The sequence below is a fragment of the Castor canadensis genome, chromosome 4, assembly GCF_047511655.1.
Source record: "Castor canadensis chromosome 4, mCasCan1.hap1v2, whole genome shotgun sequence".
Taxonomy (NCBI): domain Eukaryota; kingdom Metazoa; phylum Chordata; class Mammalia; order Rodentia; family Castoridae; genus Castor; species Castor canadensis.
Window position 1 is genome coordinate 131,861,068 of NC_133389.1, and position 19,797 is coordinate 131,880,864.

The 19,797-nt window shown below is 35.2% G+C and overlaps 1 protein-coding gene across 10 annotated transcripts in view; it reads right to left on the minus strand.

The window, feature by feature from the left end:
• Positions 1-19,797, minus strand: part of Znf385b (zinc finger protein 385B) — a 383,429-nt gene that overhangs the window by 127,735 nt on the left and 235,897 nt on the right. For 2 of the 10 annotated variants that reach the window (XM_074071204.1, XM_074071203.1), the window contains exon 1: positions 5,314-5,579. The exons of 6 other annotated variants lie outside the window; for them this stretch is intronic. The gene's annotated coding sequence lies outside the window, so the exon portion shown is untranslated. Of the gene's footprint in view, positions 1-2,459; positions 5,290-5,313; positions 5,580-19,797 lie in introns of those variants that run through there. 2 more of the 10 variants (XM_074071205.1, XM_074071207.1) reach the window with 1 other exon arrangement.

A 19,797-nucleotide genomic window follows, 5' to 3' on the forward strand; every position in this document is an offset into this window, starting at 1 on the left:
AACTGAGCCACATCACTCTTCTGCTGAAAAACCTTTCATTGTTCATCGGAAATGCAACACACACTTGCTGAGGACCCCGCCCTGTGAGCCAACTCTGAACAAAGTTGGGAATGTGATGTGAAAAGACAAATGAGGTTCCCAGGCCCATGGAGCTTTACTTTTCCCAGGTCCTTGGCACTAACATGGCTTACATGGTCTGCCACGATGAGGCCCTGACTGTCACCTGAGCTTTCTTTCTCACCATCATCTGAGCCTCATTTCTCATCCTCTCTGCCTCAAACACTGCATCAGCAATACTATTTATTTAGAGTTTTATGTATACATTACGGTGTTTCATACCTTTGTGATTGTCTTTTACTTCCCTTTGTTCTCCTTGTCCACTTTCATCTGACTATTCTCATTTATTGTTAGGAGAGGAAATCTCTTTTTGGACCACTTAGGCTAGGTGAAGTGTCCCCGTCTCCATATCCTACTACATTGCACTGTAAGGAGCTTTACATACAAATGCAGTCATTTTATGTGTACTAGTTCTAGACAAACATTTAATGATTACCTATTTGGAAAGCGATTCATATATTCAATAAATTCTATAATGATTTCAGAGAAGACTGGCAGCAGAGATACCAATAGTACAGAGTGATAATTCAGAGAAGAGGTAAGGAGGTAGGAAGTATCTGGACCCTAGCTCTAATTCCATATCCAGCATGGGCTTAAAAAATTCTGCTAGTTCAACAAATACAGAATAAACCCAACTGATTGTCTTATTCCCGTAACTCCTGCTACTGTTATGTTTGTCTTCCTGATTGAGGTGTTAATTGTGCTGTGATAAAACTGGTCTTTTTCATAGGGAAAATTTCAATAATATTTCATAAGAGATAGAATTTAAGAGAAAACTGGATATGAAAATATATTGAAGCAGTAGAAAGTAATGATTATCTGCAAATGGACAGTTATGAGATAGAGAAGCAGCTCCATACCAGTGGGTTCGGTAGGGTAAAAACTAATACTTTTCATAAAAGTTTGAGAACACTGTATGAGGCAAGCTGGATTGAAGGGATCTTGTTCTTTTTTAAAGGCCAAGATTAATGGGGAATAAGCCAAAGCTACTTCCTGAGGTAAGGTTGTAGAATAATTTATTTTTCCATTCTAAGTTACTTCTAATTTTAATTAGATGTAGATAACATAAAGTTGATTATATATCAGATATATAAATCTCATAGTGAAACATAGTTTCTCTAATAACATATGCCAAAAGGAATATATGAATATGGTTATTCTATCTGTAAGATCTATTATTATATTCTCTAATTATATAGAATTAGCATAGACTTTAAACAGAAATTTTGCCTATATCAATATATCAATATATTTCTAAAAGAATATGTGGTAACTAGTCCTGTGCTCTTTTATAGTTACCAATCCCAGGAAAAAAATCAGGTTAATTTATATTTTTATTAAAACCTTTCAAAATGCATAACTTCTTACTCTTAGAAAAAACTAGAATTGCTTTTTAACAAAAAAAATCAAGTATTTCTGATAAATTACTAAGATGCATACTAGTTATGTTTGCAGTAAGGAAAAAAATTAGTAAAATTAATTTGTAGTGGGTTGTACTGACAGTCTGTCTTCATTAAAATAAAGAAATAGTTGGCAGCTATGAATAAATGTCCAGTGCTTGAACTTCTGTAAGTTTTTGGGGGCTTATATGTTTTTAAAGACATATATTCATTTCTCATGTTAAGGAACCAAAAGGTTTTCCCTGCTTCAGCAACTCCTCACTATGTAATTATCGAGTGATATGCTATTATTGTTGGCTAAACACCTTAGACATTAATCACTTTGTTTAGTGACAGTGCTCTGAATGTGGGATGTATGTATATGTTTGCATCCATATATACATTAATAGATTCTTCATGTAATGTACCTATGTATGTATACTGCACACTTAAGTACTTTAGATGTCTATTAATAAGTTGCAATCCACTTTTTTTTTGAATTCCACTCATTCAAATGTTTAGTTTCATCTACTATGAGCCAAGCCTTGTGCTAATCTTGAGTAAAAAAATTATCCCTTTTCTCAAGAAGCACATTGCAAAAATAAAACAAACACATGTGACAATGGCAATGAGTGAGTTATGAACAATGTAATAAGTAACTCTCCTTTCTGAGCATATACCATGAATGAAGCCATATCTTAAAAGAATAACAATTATACAGAAAACCAACTAACATAGTGGGTATTTTCATATTGCCCTTCCAAGTGAAAACCATTACAGGATGTATGTCCACTTATGTACAATCACTGTGGGACTACCTAAGAGGCACAGAAAGAAATTGTATGTTCAAATCCATCTTACTCATGCACATATTCATACATGCCCTGCCCAGGTACTGAGAACCTTTATGACTAACTTGAATCATGACCAAAATTGTTTCAATTATGATCAGAATTGACTCACCTCAATACCAGGTAGGATGTGATCTTTTTGCCTTTCAAAGTCATTACACTCTGTTCTTAAAGCCTGAAAGTCACACTGGTACTTCACTGTTTATTCAATTGATCACAAATCAGAGATAATGACATTTACAATGCTAATAAACTTTGCTTCAAGTGTGTTAACTCTTGGTTTGGTGTAGTTCTATAGGAGAAAAGCTTATTTGACCTCCTACATGAAAGTTTAACTGGAACTAATTATCTGACTAAGAAAATTCCTTTACTTGTACACACGTATTAAACTAATTCCCTAATTACCACTTCCATATGAGGAACGGGACTGATGTAAAGAACAAATTAAAGTGTTATTAATTTGCCCTGGCATACACATTAAATTGCCCACAAATACGGGTACATTAAGAGAGTACTTCCTAGTCACTGTGTTTGACATAAACCTTTGAATGACAATGACATCTTATGCTGGGTATGTGTAATCAGACTAATAGGAAAATAGATATTTTTGTGGTGTCTAAATCTAGTTAATTTGTAGAAAACTAAGAATATTAATTCGGTTTTTTAATATACCAAATTTCAGGCAGTGAAATCTTTGTTTCTTTGATCACAGTTATAACCATATATTGACTGTTATTGGCTTACTGGTGTAAGATAAAAAAACGAGAATGTCCAACACAGTTTCTTTTATTAATGAGACTAAATAACCTCAAACCAAAAATAGATAATTAAAAATCCCCACTGGCTTACTTAAAAGTATGACTGGTAGCAGCTTATAAAATGTATGCTAATTGTCTACTGTTTAATTTGTTGCTTGATAGTTATGAAAAAATATATTCTTGAGCAAATATATGAATAAGTCAGTATACACACAGAGATGGGTATTGAGATGACAAGATTCTCATATCAGAATGAAATACTTGTTATGAATTTTATAAAACTTATAAACTTATGAAGTGTTTTAAGATCAGTCAATTGTTTACATAATTTGAATAGTACTTTATTCTAAAGTCCCATAAAATGTATAAATTTGGTTTCACAGTTAAGTTTAATGAAACAGGATCCAATATGTGTTCTAAAATAATAACCAATAATTTTGAGTAATTTTCTATATAGCAGATCCTTTGCTAAGTGATTTCTGTGCATTCTATAATTTTCTTTTTTTTTTTTTTGAGGTATGGGGTTTGAACTCAGGGCCTTGTATTGTCTAGGGAAAACACAACTATAATTCTACCACTATAATTTAATTTTCATTAGATCCCTACAAGCTGGACACTATTATTTCCAAATCACAGACAAAGTTTGGGGAATTTTAGTGAGTTAAGTAACTTTCCCACTTAACTGTTAATAAGTGACAGAACTTGAATTGACACCAAATTTTAGTGACTCTGGAGCCAAATTCCAGCTCATATTTGGTCTAATGTGGTTTAGAAATTGAAGGCCTGGAATGGAGTCTCATTATCAATCAATTATTAACCCTGAAACCTCAGGGAAATCACTGAACTTCTCTAAACTTCAATTTTTTAATATTATAAAATACAGCCAATGAAATGTCCTAACCATTCTTATCAGGTTACCATGAGGATTCAAAAGACAATGAAAGTAAGAAAGCCGTAGAGTACTCTACAAATATCTTATTTCATTACATTGTAATATCTTAGTATTTTTTAACTCTGTGAGGTCACATCACACAATGACCTTAAACTGGAGATCTCTTACAGAAAGAGAAGTTAGAAGCCATTGGATCAATCTTTTCTTGTACTGTTTGAAACTGTAGGCAGGTTGCATAGGACAGCATTGTGCAAGTATTAGAAAAGACTGTCACCTTTTGTGGGTATTAAGTTAAATGACAGGAAGACCAGTGTTATGGACTACAAATTTGTGCCCCTTTCCCATTGTGTTGAAGTCCTTACACAGTGTAATTATATTGGCCATAGGGCTCTTTCTGATACCAGGACACAGTGAGAAGGGAAACATTTGTAAGTCAAAAAGAGAGCCCTCACTAGAAATTCAACCGGCTACATTGATCTTCAACTTCCTGGCCTCCAGAAATGTAAGAAATAAATATTTGTTAAGTAAGTTGATAGTATTTTGTTATGGCAGCCCAAGCAGATTAATATAACCACTGTTATGTATCATGTTCACCCCTCATGTTGCCAATGTCACTTAAAGAGCAGGGCCAACTGATCCTTTTCAGCTGCCAGCTGGGTAGCAGCGTGGTCTGATAAATCACAGGAGGAGCTGACAATCTGGGGTTGTGGCCCATGAAACGTAAGAAATGTCCTAGGCAAGGTTAGCATGAATGGGGCTCAGTATACACCACTTTACCTAGAACAAAACTGTCCAAGTTCAGCAGGTTACTGTAAATATGCTCAGGAAAACAATCACATCAACTCATGAAAGAAAATAGGTCAGTAAAGTTATAGTTCCATATCTGTTTTAAAGTTATTGCTAAAACACTTGAGACTGAATCCATGCAAAGAGTAGATAGCAGAAAAATTCTGATTAATAAAATTACAGTGAACCAACTGAGCAAACAAAAGAATTTCTACATTCACAACACTGTTCACTTTGTATTTTTCCTTTTTTTTCACTGAAGCATGATTCCTTCTAAATTAATCTACTTGAGTCTCCTGAGCTAAAAGGGAAACTAACTGAAATTGTTACCTATAAAAACAAGTACACTTTAAGAAATTACTTCTGCAGCTTATTTTCCTTAGGATGAACATAAATCTTATTTCCTGAGAGTAGTGTTTTAATTTACAAGAAGATAATAAATTTTTCAAATGCAAACATATCTTCTAGAAAGTTCTACCTGAAATTCTGAATAATTCAAAAGTCACTGTTGATAAAATGTTTCTACTTACCTTCTCTTTTACACAGTCTTCCAGATGAATTAGAGAATTACTCTGGATACTTATGTCAGAAGCTCCTAGTTGCAATGCCAGTCACTATGATACCAGAAGTATGAGCTGAGCAAATTGCTTCTTGTCTAAAATAATATCTCCCAGCTCTCTTTGCAGTTAGTTGGGAACACATGACTAGGTCTGGCCAATTACATATGAATGGAAATGATTAACTTCTGGGTCATATCCTTAGAAGGAAATGTATACTTCCTCAATATTTTCTCCTTCCTGCAGCCTGGAATGTGGAAATGTGGTGAGTAGAGTCTGCAAAAAAGGAATGCAGACAAGAAGTGCCTAAGCAAGAAGATGGAGTAGTCTGGGTTCCCAACACACTGTCATATCTCCTAGGTTATCATGATAGACAGAAATCTCTTAAGAGAGTTATTGTATTCTTGAGCTGTTGTTGAATCAGTGCTATAAACCCTTATTTTTCTAGTAAAGAGCCTAGAAGTTAGTTACCACCTCCTCTGAGGCCTATCTTTTATAAAATGTTCCATGAGGAAAATTATCAAGTAAAATTATGCTGATTCTCCAGGACTGTGATAGGATGGTCTAATAGTTTATAGAAATAATACTAGAAAATCATAGTAACTCAGAAGCAGACCAGAGATGTGTGTGTGTGTGTGTATACACTGTTTTCCCTATTATTATTCTTACGTACTCATTTAGGCCCTAATCATATAGCAGAGAACAAACTAGACAATGTTATTCTATGCTTAGAGATTATACTAATTGTAGAGCACTGTATCATGAGTTGACCTAACAAGTTTGCATGTGTGCCAAAATATGTATTTTTAAAATTAATTTTTTATGATTTGGAATAATTTTAAATTTATAGAAAATATAAAGATAACACAGAGTTCTCATATACTTCTTACCTGGTTTCCTCTAATGTTAATATCTTACATTACCATGGTACCTTTTTCAATATTAAGAAACTAATATTGTTTTTGTTCTAATTGAGAAAAATTATAGATCCAGTATTCCCCTTTCCTTGCCCTCAGGGATATATTCTAAGTTTCCTGGTGAATGCCTGAAACTGTGGAGAGTAATGAACTCTTTGATTTAGTGCCTTTTCATCTTAACTAGGCACTTACCACCTACTGTGGCTATAACTTTTGTAGTCTGGGGTGCAACAGCAAAACCAGCACAGATTGCTTTTCTTTCTTTACAATTTTCACAGACAGAAGATTCTTCTCAGATCTTGGCAACCTCAATGTACAATTTTTTTCTTTCCTTACTAATTCAAGAACTTCTATCTTTTCACTTAAAGGAGGCATTTTACACTTCTCTTTGTCACATCTGAATTGCCAGCACTAGTACTCTTGCACTTTGGGTCATTATTAAGTGCAATAAGAATCACTAAATGCAAGCAGTCAATATGTCAAAAATGGATCTGATAACTGAGATGACTTCTGATTAACTACTATGCTGGACAGACAGAGGGATGATTCACATCCTGAGTGGGATGGGACACAACAGGGCAGCATGGGATTTCACTGTGCTACTCAGAATGGCATGTATTTAAAATGAATTCTTTAAGAATTGTTTATTTCTAGAAGTTCTCATTCAATATTTTCAGACCATGGCTGATCACAATGAAAACTGCAAAAAGCAAAATTTCTATACCTCAAATTATTTTGATATATATTTACCTATACCTGTCTACATATAGGTATATATCTATCTATTTCTCTATCTTTCTTCTTATCTATATTTACCTATTTACTGTAGAGTGGCTAAATTAAAGAAGAAACCAATATTAGTATATTTTTATTAAATAAATTCTAGACAGCGTTCAGATTTCACTTGCTTCTTTTCATGAACGTAATCTCTCTATCCAGTGTTCATTCATCATGCTTTTAGTCTCTTCTAGTCTGGACAGTTCTGTTTTTCTTTTTCTTTTTTTTCTTACTGTGGGCTTAGAAAGTTTGAAGAGTACTGGTCTGGTATTTTGCAACTGTCCCTCAGTTTGGGTTTGTATAATGTTTTTTTTCATGGTTGGATTGAAGTTATGACTTTCTTGAAAGAATATCAGAGACGTAAAGTACACTTTTCATAATATCATGTTAAAGGGATTGATGATAACAAATGACTTATCACTGGTGATGTTAATCTAGTCCCCCAGCATCCTGGTCCCTTTTACTAGAGAATGATATTTACAAATAGAGCAAGGCATAGAGTATGCTCGTTGCTACTGGAACATCAATATTTCTGGTCCTACCAGTGAGTAATTAAATAATCTTTGAGTGTCAGACCTAATGATGTCCATTTCTGTAAGTCTGCATTAAAATATCAATTTGTTTGAGAATACATAGATACACATACACAGACTTAGAGTTGGTAAAATCATGTTAGTTGTAGAATGATAAAATGAATTCTTTAAATGCTACAAAACTCCGGGCCTTTGTAATTCTAAGATGTTAGGCCTTAAGGAGTTTATAGATACGCAGAGATGCTTTTTGGCAGAGCTTTAGAGGAGGGCAGGCATGGCTGTCTTCATCCTGTTCCCCAGGCTGAAGTTTGGCAAACAGAAGTGGTGATAGGCATTTGAAGAATCAGGACCACACTTCAGGGATGGTAAGGTATCAAGCGAAAAGGAACCTGGATTCCTTAAAGACTTTATGGAGCCATCAAACAACCCCTGTACTGTAGACCTCCAGACTTCTTTTATGTGGGAGAATAATCAACTATGGTTTAACTGAAGTCAAATGTAATTACTAACTTCCTCTTCTGGAGAAGACACAGAGGGGGAAGTACCATTTACTACACACTGACTATATATCAAATACTTTATATACTTCATATAATCATCAAAACGACACTATGCATATAGTTGAGAAATTAAAGATTAATGAAGCGAAGACTCTTGCTTAGACTTTTGTAGCTTTTTTGATTTATATATAAACCAAACCCTGTTTTCCTATGACAGCAGGCTATGCATTTATAGTATGAGTCCTCCTACTTCTTTCCATGATCTAAACTTCAAACAGAAGAATTGGTATTAGGGCCACTTCCAGAAAGAAACCTCAGGAATCATTGCCCTTTGTCCACATAGAACCACAGGTTTTCTCTGTAGGTTAGAATGGGAAATCACTCAAACCATCCATCAAAACACTCACTGATCTATCTACTCAGTTATGCATTCATATTTACTGAGTATCTATGATATAATAAGCCCAGTACCTCTCTACATTGTTGAATGAGACAGTCTCTGTTCTCCAAAAGCTTATTGTCTAGAGGCAGAGACAGAAAAATAAACAGAAGTAAGGATTCTTAACGTCAGCACTAATGACATTATGACTACGTGACGATGTTATGATTTGCTGTGCATTGTATGATATCCAGCAGCATCTGTGGCCTCTATCCACTGAATGCCAAGGTCACCCCAACCCCTTGCTACAACCCAAAGTATTTCAGATATTGCCTAATGCCCCTGGGAGCTAAATCATCCTCTTATCCCTTATTCCCACCCTCCCACCTCATTAGAACTATTGCAGTAAGGTACTATTAAATAATAAAAGATAGGCATTTAATAACAGGGGTCTAGAAAACTCAGAAAAGTTTTCTGGAGGAGGCAACTCCTTCATAGAGGTGTGAAGTTCAGGCCTCAATTCAGTTAGATGACTTGTATGTGTATATCTGTTGAATATGTGCATAAAAAAGATCTCGGAACATGTGTAAACTCTGAGTTTATAAAGAACACAAAACATCTGGGGATTCAATGGTAGTTTAGCATGATTGGAGAGGGCAGGTATGCATGAGATGAAAATATGAAAAGGTGCATATACCTTCAGAGAAATGCAGGGGTCCAGTCATGACAAAACAAGAGACTATGATCACAAAAGGCCAAATTCAGTTTTTTGATGTGTTGAATTTGATTTGTCTGAGGGATAGTCAGGTGTAGATGTCCAGTAGAAAGTTAATTTTTCATCTTTGAAACATGGGGCATGACTCAGGCCACCTATATATAGAAGCCATACATACAGATGAAATGTTTTAGGGAGAGTATAAAATTTGAAAAAGGATGCCATGGATCTGACAGTGACAAAGTGGTCAGAGGTGAGGGAAAATCAGAGTAATCCTGATATCATAGAGGGCAAATGAGGAAAGTTTCATAAACACGGCATAAAGGTCAAATTAGATGAGGAGTGAGACACATCCACTGGAGTTGGAAATTAGGAAAACATTGACTGCCTTTGCAGATTGGTGCATTCTGGGTAGCAGCCAGTTTACAGTGGCTGGAATGAATGGGATGGGATCACGCAGAGATAGTTTCAAGAAATCTGGCAGAAAGTGTTGGAATGATGTAGACAGTGTTTATGGTAGGGTAAGTAAGAACTGCACCCAAGTAAAAATACAAAATTAGCATGAGTTTGACTTCAGACTAGTTGTGGATACTACTTATAGGCTGCTCTTATTTTAGTATCTCTGAGTCTCTGAGTATTTTTATTAACCTACCTCAAGAACTTGATGAATGTAAGTACAGCTGGATTGTTTTTACCTTTTCACAGCATATCATATGATACAGAATGACTTTGCTGTTAATTGTTTACTTGCTTGTGGTATGTCTTCAGAACAAGGGACTAACTTTAATAATTAACCCATTCTGTATTCACATTATAGACCTTCTTTTAAAAACAGAATGATCCCAATAGTTTAAAAGCAAGAATTCAAAACAGTAAATCATGAAAAAGCTCTAAAATTATACTTCCATTAAATATGCTTATGAAAATCCTTCAGTATGTAACTAGCAGCCTTGGAAGAACTGAATCATGAGAGATGAAAGCTAAAGGGAATGTTACAGAACTTCCTCCTCTTTCCTCATCCCTTATCGATTCATTGATTTTAAGAATCATTTCCCTTTCTTCTTATTGCTCCTTCCTTTCCACAACACCCTCATCATTCCTATTCACCCGTGCCCCAGACTCCTAACTGGGTTTTTAAACTTTAATCTTTACTATCAAGCCTTTGCCATACATTGCTAGCATGATGTTTCTAGAATACATATATGAACAATTCACAAACTACTCAGAATTGTGTCATGGCTTCTCACAAATTCAGAATTCTTATGCTGTACATAGCCTTTCCCATTTGTTCTAGCTATTCCTTGAATATTTCATTTTATACCTACCCTCCAGCCATAAGAGGGTTACAGGCTGTGCTCTTAGACTTGCCATCTATTTACCTGGACATTGGCAAGCAGCCCTAATTCAGGTATCTTCTCTGTAGATGACCAAAGTCTTTGTTAATCTCCTCTCCCTCTCTTAAACCCAGATGAGTCTGACCACTCTTCTATGGATGCGCACAACATATCTTACACAAATTTCTGTAGTAGTCTCAAAACCAGCTTTTTGCATGCTTTAGTTTTTCTTATTATTTTCTTGTAGTACTGGGAAGGGAAGTCAGGGCCTTGCACATGGTAGGCAAGTACTCTAGCACTGACCTACATCCACAGTTATACGTGCCTTCATTTTTACAGCTTTCTGTCCTATTGAACTCAGCTCCTTGAAGATGGGCTTCTTTTTATATTTTTATGTCTCTCCAAAACATATCAGGAGCCCAGTAAGAATCTGTCAGTTCACATGTGCTTGATACATGTGAGGAACTCAGAAAATAGCTGTTGAATAAATTTAACCTAAGCCTCTATTATTACTAACAAGGAAACAGGGCTCAGAGAAGTTAAATGACTTGCCCAAGGTCTCCCATCTAATGGGTGGCAGAATGAGGAATGGTAGACATTGTGTAACATTTAAACTAGGGCTCATATTACTATACTTGACCACCATACACATATTTTTAATGACCATGAAGATAACTAGGCTGGCCTTTTCATTCATGTCCATAAGTAAAACAGAACACTTAACTGATGAGTATGTTTTATTTGGGATGTTTTAATAGTTCTTAGTATACAATGTTAACATGTGAAGGTTCTAAAAAGCCCATTAAGGCTGTGCATAAAAGCTACATTTTAATAATGCAGAGACTATGAAACGGAAGCCAATTTCTGTTGTCTAGGTAACAAAAAAGAACTTCCTGAAAGAACAGAAGCTTATGAGTAAAAGAGGTTTAAAATGGTAGAACTTACCACCACAACAAAAATCACAGAAAAAAAAAATTAGACCAACTCCCTTCAAGTTCAGGATTCTTTCAAATCTTCAACCCAAAAGAGGATCAAGAGTACTAATGAATATTCAACTTCCATTCTTTTCTAATAATAAATCCCATTTTAAAATCCACGAAGTAAAACAAACTTGTTCTATGTTTAGAGTCTGTCAAGAGAAAAAGTGGACTTTTATAGTCCTGCAGGAATTTATGGCACTTGAATATGCAAAGACTTGACATACCTAGGTGTGAACAGGGGAGTGTGATTGTGTCAATACACCACTGGAAAGATGAGCATTTTGCTGGTCTTCTCTGTACCAGAAAAAATTTTGATATAAAGAAGTCCTGCTCTGCTGGACAGATTTTCATTTCAGAGAGGGAAATAAATAGACAAGATTATTTCTTTCATCTTTATACTGAGTGTTCTACAAGTCAAGACCTAGTACTGCCATTCCCCATGCAAGCAGAGAAGTAGGAGGTAGTATTTGAGTTCTGTCACATTTACCTATCATAATTGCTAAGATCATTTTCCAGCTTAGTCTCTCTCTCCTGGAAAGGAGCCTGAAGCTGTGAAAACCACTCATTTATCACATTCCACACCACAGTGATCCTCTGTGCAGACATTCTAGACTGGCACAATTTGCTTGACAGTCCTGAGGTCAGCCTACCTAGTGACTGAAGACTTTTACTTTCTATCTTCAAATGTTATAATGCATTGTCTTTTTTGTACCTGGATGTTTCTGACCCACCACCAGTAATGGTGAATCTGAAAATGAAAATGTAGTGACACAGTAGGGCTCAGCTTGAGGGCTATACACAGAAGAAGCATGTCACAAAATGACAGTAACTCTTAAAAAACAACCTGTCCAGCACTGCAGAAACAGCTCTGTATTAGTCTGCATCTTATGATTTCAGAAACCTGCTCTCACTTGACCCCACACTGCCAGCCTCTGGTATTTTTCACACTTTGGTCTTAGTTTTCAAGCCAGTTTCTGTTATCAGGAATATTTTCATGTGCTGGCTGGTACGCCACACATTTATAGTGACAAAGAAGCATTAAATAATAATCATACTCAAGCACCATGGGAAGAATTAAGGAAGGTGTGTCAGCTTGAATTCTGAATGTTCTTGTTATTTATCAGTTTGCCTCTCAGAGTTAATGCCAGGAGGGAGTAAAAATCATCATTTCTCTCTAGCATATACAGAATGAATAAGGGATTTAACTTTGGTCTCACTGGCTCAATTTCTGCCTGTATCAGCAGAAAGCCAAGGACTAGGTGATTCAGTTTCTCTTTTGTTCCCCCACCAAACATAAACCAGAGAAAGCTGCCCCCAGCATACACAGTCCACAGGGAAAAGGGAATATCCACAGGAGAGAACAAAAGAATGCTGGGAAAAAAGGAGAGCTTTATGAGTGGGCTTCTTGGAAATGGAATTGGCATTTCTATAATCTGTATAGCTTTTCCCTGTCCCTCAGTGATGGGGAGAGAAATATGTCCCACTAGAAAATACCAGAAATTAGAAATAATTATCAAAGGTTTACTCAACTACTAGAGCCATTATTAAAAACAGGAATGTCAATAAGATACATCAGCTTAGTCAATGGATTCCAAGTAGGTTTTCCCCACGTTTATAATTGGAATTGTGTTTTATGAAAAGCTATGCAATGGGAACATTTGAAAAGAGAGTATTATTATGATGTGAATGCTTACTGCTAATCTGAACCTAGTGTTAATCTGCTGATTTTTCCTTTGCAAGGCAGATCTAATTATAGCCAGGCATTCAATTCAGTATTCATTAAGCTGTCACCACAAGGACAAAAATTATAATGAGGAAAAATTAAGTATGATATAGTGAAAAGTATACGTTTATAAAGGCTTGAGTTGACATCCCTACTATTGTGTAGGGCATATGTAACCCTGAAGAAGTCACCTAGCCTCTTTAATCCTCTGCCACCACACCCTGTGATGGAGCAATTTGTATCTACATCAGCTCGTGTTAGATGGATGCCATCTTGAAGGTCATTAGGATGGAGGGAGAGAGAGCAAAGACTCTAGGGCCAGACCACCAGGGTGTGAACTCACATTCCACACCTTCAGAGATCTTGGGCAAGTAATGTGAACATTTGTATGTCTCAGAGCTCTCATTTATAAAATAGGGATTATGTTAGACTTCACTTCATAGGACTGAATGAGACAATGTGTACATAGAATGTAAGCCAAATGCTTCACACCTGGTACTAATACCTGTACCTTTCTACTTACTTTACCATTATTCTACTATCTAGAATGCACTAGTCCAATAAACAATGGCTTAATTTCTTCCTTTTAAATTCCCTTTCTAGTCCCTTTTCTGAGAATTTTATATGTTAATGCTTCATAAATATTATTTGATTATAATACCTTTCCTTTCAGATAAATGATTTACCTCACTCATATTTACTTATGAAGACTGATGGTAATAATAGTCCTAGAAAGTTCAGGTTAATGAGACCTTAGAGATTTTCTAATTATCCACTACTTATTACAAAGATAAAGTATCTCAATCCCAGAGTAGTTCATTCCCTCTAAGAAATTATGTGTTGTGTGTATGTATAAATTGTATGTATATTCAAACTTCTAGAAAATTTCTTTGTAATTATAGGAAATTCATTTGTTATTATTTTTTATTCTTTTTCTGTGTGTTCCATATGAAAATGTTTTTTTGTTTCTTTCTATATATTAGTGTGGTTTCAAATGAAAATTTTTTCAGATTCCAAATGGTTCTTGGAATAAACAAAACTAGAACTATTTTTATTAGGACATGTTTCACTTTGATTAGAATATTTATTAACTAGGGAAATATAGACAACCATTAATGGGTGGGGCTATGACTCCAAAGCAGACAGCGAGAACCCAGTGGAAGGCAGGGGTTGGCCTGGCTGATGCTGCTTACTTAAAAGACTTTGTGTAACAGTCATCCCTAGAAAGCTGTTCTCTGCTAATGAAACTTCAGCTTCCTCTTTTCCAAGCAGGGCTAATTTAAAAGCACCTCCACGGTTTTACCAAAATGCTGACCTTCGTACCGGCTAAGGCTGCAGGCAAGGAGCAAAGTGAGTGGCTGTTCACTCTCTCTGCTTTGGCTTACACATTATTCTGCTTATTTAACACTCTGAACCAGTTCTCTTTGACAATTCATAAAGATTCTCTTTTCCCTTCTAGATTAGATATAATGGAAATTTGTGGGTTGTCCTCACTCACAGATAAATGGAGGCTCAGGCAGAGTCTTTCACTGATTTATCAAGAGTCAGAGACGGGGACTGAATCTTGTCTCTATTTAGGGCCCATACATAAGGTCAAGTTGGACCCAGGGCTCCTTCTGACCAGTCACTCCAAGCAGCAGCTAATTTTCTATTGTTTAGTGGAAAACAGGCCCAGAGTCTGCCTAATAATCCATGTTAGTGCCAGCGGCAATATGATTTGGTATCCTGTGATTACAAATTAGGGAGAAGGGATATCAACAATTATAACAAGGAAACCTGCGCACAAGTGCATTAACAAAGAATAACTAGCTATGAATCCATTTAAAAGTAAGACAAACCTCCAGATTTCTTTCTTTTTATTGGCTCCTTCTCCATTTTTCATTGTCTTCTAGAAAACATGTTGGTCTTTCAGGGGTGATACAGTTAAGCACTCTTTACACCCTCTCCTGGTTGTTCATACAGGCAAACAGAACATCTATTTAAAAAAACAAAGCTATGTTTTTAAAGAACTGCCATTTTTATTAACTCATAAGTGTAGCACTAACCACTGTAACTTAAGAGTAAATTAAGTTACAGTAAATTGGGTGGCTAAAACACACAAATCAATCATAACAATCATAACACATGCACTTCTTTTTTCATAGAAGCCTCACCTTTGGCAATAAGTACACTTCATTAAGAGCCGAGAATGAAAGCATGGCATTGCGATTCACCCCATGTCATCATTACAATAGCAGAAGCTCATAGCAAATTCTACCCTATAAAAGTGTTAATATTTAGTAATTGGGAAAAAGAATATTGAAGAGAAGTATACAATAAGGTCTTTGAACAATAATGTTTGCAATAGGGACTATAGTATAAAAACTCCTTTGGAATTGGGTTCTATTATTTCATGATCCAGAAGGAGTTGTTGCATTATGTTAATTATTAACAAGATAGGAAAAATTAAACTGAAAGTGTGTTAACTCTAATTGAAAGCGGTATATATGAACTGCTTATAGAAGGTACTTGGCAATTGTAGTCATAGGATTCTTTACGCCTCTGTGTCTTATTTTATTGATAGCAGGCTCTAATGGATTCTTAAAAATCCACACACCCTTTTATTAAGTATCTCATAAATGAACACTGTGAATTTTCGTATGGGAATATAGTCTGTTATAACCTACTTAGGGACTCTAAAACCTAAGCATTTGCAGCAAGCTGTATTTATTCAATCCAGTATGAAAGGTATTGTTAGAAGGGAAGACAAAGAAAATAACTTCTCTAGGATTCAATTAAATTTTTCCCAAATATTAATATTGTTTTCAATTATTATAAAAATGAATTACTTGCTATCAGTGGAAATGAAAACCTGGTTTCAGGCTAGAAACATTTTCTTCAAACTATGATAAACACTGAAGCATATGAGAAAATAGCCTTCAGAAATTATACACTAAATTATCAGAAAAAGACACTACTCTATTGATTTTTATTCTTTTTGTTAGGTATTTCAAATATTTTCCTCTTAAATACTTTTTCTTTACAACAAAGTATTAGTAACAATAGTATCTTTGAGAAACAATATTTAAAAAACCTATGTTGAACACATTTGATTAAATCTCCATTTCTGTTTCTGAAATATAATTCTGAATAAGAATTTTTACTAGCAAAACTTTTCTTAAATTATTAATGGAAATATCCTCTCATTTACTATAAATCGGAAAGAATTTTGAGTAGCTCAATTTTCATACATGTAAACAAGAACAATTGCTTAAACATCTGAAAGCAATCTAAAAAAATAAAACAGTTTTAAAGAGTTCACAGAGATTCAAGTGTCAAGGCAGGCAATTGTGTTCTTGTGGTATTAATAAGAGAATAACTGAGCTTTCTTCCACCAAAATGCCAACTATCATCAACATTTTTACAGAAAGTTCTTACAGTTTTCTACACCATCCTTTGACTCATCTCAGTTATAACTGGGGTGACTACGTAATTTATCATCCAAACCAGGACACTTTGGAGAATGAAGGACACTATTAATAGGCATAGACTGAAAAGTTAAAGCTATCTTCCTTCATAATCTTTTTGCTGTTGGGTTGAAAGTGCGTACATACAGTAGTCATCTCCAAACTACAGTTTCAACTTCCAGGGCACGTAACTATCATGAGAAAATGGAGAAGGGGAAGAAAAACAACAGACATACTCCTTTCAACTTTGAAAACAGAGAAGCAGGCAAAAAGGAAAAGATCAAAAAAAAAAATAGATCCATTACTAGGGGAGGACAAAGGTTTTTTTGTTTTTTTTTTAAATCACACCATTTCCCAATTACTTGTTTTAAATTTGTTTTTGGCTTTTTCTTTAGCCCCTAGCCAACGAGTAGTATAATTAGTAGTCTGTTTAGATTAGTAGTTTGCTATTGGCATTAAGCATCTCTAAAGTCAACTTAATTTGGTGGTCACACAAATAAATTTAAATAAACATTAGACTGAGAAGCGGTTAATTCCCTCAGGTTTCATTAATGAACATATTCAAAGCTATTTCGAAGAGTCCAGTGCTTTCAAATGGCAGCTGTGCTAATTTAGTCATTGTCAACTCATCATCATACAATTTATAATACCTACTTTTTTTGCGTGTGCAGTGAAGAGACTGTTCACCATTACTGATTTCTAGTCTTCTTTGTGACAACCTATACCTAAGCCCCAGTGTTCTGGGTGTAAGTCACAGCAAATAATACCCTAACATGACTTGAGCCAGCAAATGGCACTTGGCCTAAGGTGACTCAGTTACTAAAACTACCATCACTGCCGTAAGCCCATTGTAAGCTGATGTTATTTTTGACATTAGTATTTTTGAAGCTAGATCAGATAAAGAAAGAGGAGGCTCAATGCCAAAAAATGCTTGTAAGTAGGACAATATGTTATACAAACCATGATACAAAGCTATTGTTTTAGGTGACATATGTGAACTCTTGCCATAAATTAGAAATGACTAGATTATTCTGTATATTTATGACAATATGATAAAGCAAATTCTATGTAAGCATAAAATCAATGCCAATGAAAAATAAAAATCTGATTTTTATCTTATTTAAGTATTTATCACTCAATAGAAAACTTATATTGGAAAAAAATGAAAATAATCATTTAAAATTTTAGTACAACTTAAAATTAGAACTATTCAGAGGAAAAACCATCCCTTAGATATCTTTTTTTTTTTTTAACTACCTCCCAAACAGAATTTGGCTTTAAGTGAAATGTCTTTCAAAGGCCTTCTTAATTTAAATCACAGGGTTTCTGTTGGGATTGGGGGTACTGTGGATTGTTCAACAACTACACCAACCTCCTAATATTCCTCCTGGAAGCCTATTTCCTATGTGCTTTTGCTGCTCTGGTTCCAGATAAAGTTTAGGTTACATCAATTAGGAATGCTAAGTCAATTCACATGGGGCAGAGATGGTTGGGCAGGGAGGATGGAGTAAGGCCCCAGTTGTGAGGCAGTGGGTTACAGCTGAAGTGCAGGGAGGTGATGCTTCCTAGTGGTGGTAGCAGCCAGAGCTCTGAACAGTTCAGCTCTGTGACTGGGCTTCAGACAATTCAAGCTAAACGCTATGTTTTCCATCCATCCCAAATATTCTGCAAGTCATTTAACATATTCTAATAAATCCCTTTCTTCTTGAATTGGCTAATGTAGGTTTGTTCTTTGCAGTTGAACCCTGACCAAGGAAGTATCCCTTAAAACAGGGATGCAAATTTATGAGTTTCCTTTTTCAAAAATTAGAAAAAAAAGTAGCAAGCATATACTTCTTTTATGAGAATGTTACTCCACTTTGGCCTATCACTTATCTTTCTCTGGGAATTTAGCAAATTCTTAGCACATCATAGAATTATACAACTCTCTCTCCTACTCCCTTATTACTGTCTTTTGCTGCCCTAATGGAAATACAAACTGATTCAAATTGGTGTGTTCTAGAATGTTGACTTGGCCATTCTCACACTCCCCCACTGTGTTGCCCCAGATATTTAAAAAACTTGAACATAGGTCACACCATTCTCTTCCATTTGGAGGCTTAATTATAATGTAATGAAAGCTGGAGTGGGAAATTCAAATTTTCCAAATGGACTTTTTCTTTAAAATGGTACTGCAGATTCAGATTGATATTTAGTAGTTTTTATAGAGAGCAAACAATTTAATGAATGACATTAATGGTTATAAAAAAAGCTAAGAGAAAGATTCCACAATGCTCTGTGTACAACTATGGCTCAAATGAGATTTGAAAATCCACTCCTCTAAATGTACATCAAAATAGATTTGAAGTACAGAATAGTCAAGGTGTAGGAATAAATGCATTTATAACTTAATGGAAACCATCCAGAAAACATAGCATTTAAAAAACTGTTTTCAGAGCAGGCATTTTTTAAACAGTTTAGGAGTGGGTATACATAAAAATCTCAAAGAATTACTTTGATCTCCTTTCTAAATTGTTTGAACTAAATGCTTTAGAATCTTTCAGTGAATGTACTTGTTAGTGTCTGTATTACATTACTGCATAATGAATTACTAATGAACTTAGTGGTTTAGAAGAACACAGATTCATGGTATCACAGTTCTATTGGGCAGAAGCCTGAGTGGACTAGACTGGATTCTCTACTCAGGTTCTCACCAGGCCCAAATCAAGGTGTTGGACAGTCTGGACTCTTAGCCAGAGGCTCTCAGTTCTGCCCTCTGGCTCTTCCTTCTAGAAATCCTTCCTTTTTCACAAATAGTAACATATGCTTGATAGAAGCTGAATAGCTTTATTAGCTGTCTTCCTGAAAGTAAACTGTACTCACTGTCTCTTTCAGTATAAGCTGGCAGTGTTCCTGTTGGTATAATTTTCTCAAGAACTTTGTGGTAGCTTGTGGAAGGCACTGTGATGCTCTCTGCTATACAGGCCATGTTCATGTATCTTTTTTGAGATAACCCCCTTTTAAAAAAATCTTTGGATTCTTTTGAGATGTCTAAGGGTAACATTTTTGAGTCACAGAAGCCCTCTAATTTAACTTAGACCTATGAGGCACAACCTTAATCTCTTAGGATGAAACACTCTAATCTTTTGATCTTTCAAAGTTTTCAGCAAAGAG